This window comes from Vigna unguiculata, unplaced genomic scaffold (genome assembly GCF_004118075.2).
Source record: "Vigna unguiculata cultivar IT97K-499-35 unplaced genomic scaffold, ASM411807v1 contig_681, whole genome shotgun sequence".
NCBI classification, from domain to species: domain Eukaryota; kingdom Viridiplantae; phylum Streptophyta; class Magnoliopsida; order Fabales; family Fabaceae; genus Vigna; species Vigna unguiculata.
The window spans coordinates 100,001-102,500 of NW_021011407.1; positions in this window are offsets into that span (position 1 = coordinate 100,001).

Genomic DNA, 2,500 nt, shown 5'->3' on the forward strand with positions numbered 1-2,500 from the left:
TGGGTTTTGCACATGGCCAAGGTTGGCGGTGCACCACGGCATAGCTAGAAGGCTTGGTGGGGAGTTTTGTGAAAAAATGAAATTCGTGGTTTTTGAGATGTGAGGGTTGGAAAGGCCTCCAAATGTCCCCAAATGAATACCATGAAAGTCTTGGTGCACGAAAGTTTTGAGTTCGGAGGGTTTTGCACATGGCCAAGGTTGGCGGTGCACCACGGCATAGGTAGAAGGCTTGGTGAGGAGTTTTGTGAAAAAATGAAATTCGTGGTTTTTGAGATGTGAGGGTTGGAATGGCCTAGAAATGTCCCCAAATGAATACCATGAAAGTCTTGGTGCACGAAAGTTTTGAGTTGGTTGGGTTTTGCATATGGCCAAGGTTGGCGGTGCACCACGGCATAGCTAGATGGTTTGGTGGGGAGTTTTGTGAAAAAATGAAATTCGTGGTTTTTGAGATGTGAGGGTTGGATTGGCCTAGAAATGTCCCCAAATGAATACCATGAAAGTCTTGGTGCACGAAAGTTTTGAGTTGGTTGGGTTTTGCACATGGCCAAGGTTGGCGGTGCAGCACGGCATAGCTAGAAGGCTTGGTGGGGAGTTTTGTGAAAAAATGAAATTCGTGGTTTTTGAGATGTGAGGGTTGGAAAGGCCTCCAAATGTCCCCAAATGAATACCATGAAATTCTTGGTGCACGAAAGTTTTGAGTTCGGAGGGTTTTGCACATGGCCAATGTTGGCGGTGCACCGCGGCATAGCTAGAAGGCTTGGTGGGGAGTTTTGTGAAAAAATGAAATTCGTGGTTTTTGAGATGTGAAGGTTGGATTGGCCTCCAAATGCCCCCAAATGAACACCATAAAAGTCTTGGTGCACGAAACTTTTGAGTTCGGAGGGTTTTGCACATGGCCAAGGTTGTCCGTGCACCGCGGCAAAGCTAGAAGGCTTGGTGGGGAGATTTGTGAAAAAATGAAATTCGTGGTTTTTGATATGTGAGGGTTGGAAAGGCCTAGAAATGTCCCCAAATGAATACCATGAAAGTCTTGGTGCACGAAAATTTTGAGTTGGTTGGGTTTTGCACATGGCCAAGGTTGGCGGTGCACCACGGCATAGGTAGAAGGCTTGGTGGGGAGTTTTGTGAAAAAATGAAATTCGTGGTTTTTGGGATGTGAGGGTTGGAATGGCCTAGAAATGTCCTCAAATGAATACCATGAAAGTCTTGGTGCACGAAAGTTTTGAGTTCGGAGGGTTTTGCACATGGCCAAGGTTGGCGGTGCACCGCGGCATAGGTAGAAGGCTTGGTGGGGAGTTTTGTGAAAAAATGAAATTCGTGGTTTTTGAGATGTGAGGGTTGGAAAGGCCTCCAAATGTCCCCAAATGAATACCATGAAATTCTTGGTGCACGAAAGTTTTGAGTTCGGAGGGTTTTGCACATGGCCAATGTTGGCGGTGCACCGCGGCATAGGTAGAAGGCTTGGTGGGGAGTTTTGTGAAAAAATGAAATTCGTGGTTTTTGAGATGTGAGGGTTGGAAAGGCCTACAAATGTCCCCAAATGAATACCATGAAATTCTTGGTGCACGAAAGTTTTGAGTTCGGAGGGTTTTGCACATGGCCAATGTTGGCGGTGCACCGCGGCATAGGTAGAAGGCTTGGTGGGGAGTTTTGTGAAAAAATGAAATTCGTGGTTTTTGAGATGTGAGGGTTGGAAAGGCCTCCAAATGTCCCCAAATGAATACCATGAAATTCTTGGTGCACGAAAGTTTTGAGTTCGGAGGGTTTTGCACATGGCCAATGTTGGTGGTGCACCGCGGCATAGGTAGATGGCTTGTGTGGAGTTTTGTGAAAAAAAGAAATTCGTGGTTTTGGACATGTGAGGGTTGGAAAGGCCTCCAAATGTCCCCAAATGAGTACTGTAAAAGTGTTGGTGCACAAAAGTTTTGAATTGGATGCATTTTGCACTTGGCCAAGTTGGTCGGTGCACCGCGACTAGATAGCTTGGTGCCAAAATTTGTCAAATTTAAGACCTTGGCCAAACTGAATGAAATTTTGTGGGGAGGTTCCTGATATTGTTTAGTGGTGGACTGGAAAAAATGAGGTCGAAATTCGAAGTCTACATGTGCTTTTCTATTTTTCCCGATTTTACACATACCCGGTAAGTAAAAAAAATAAAAAAAATAGTTCCCCTTCGAGAAAAATTATGAAATTTGGTGAGCAAGGAGATACCATTATTCTACGAATTACTGCAAAAAATCGCATCAAAATTCGAAGTGTAGCCCGAGATATGGACTTATGTCTGCTCAAAAAAAGTGTATCTACTTGTACAATTTTGCCTTTTGCATATTAACCTCTTATAGGGGGGGAGTGCTCCTTGAGCCGGCCAGCTCCACACTGGCAGGTTTTAAAGGGAGCTTGATGAGGCCTCCCCCCTCACGTGGTGCGTGCGTTAGCATGTTTATCATGGCACAACTAGCCTCTTCATAGTTGTTGAGCTTTATTAATACCAACACACGGT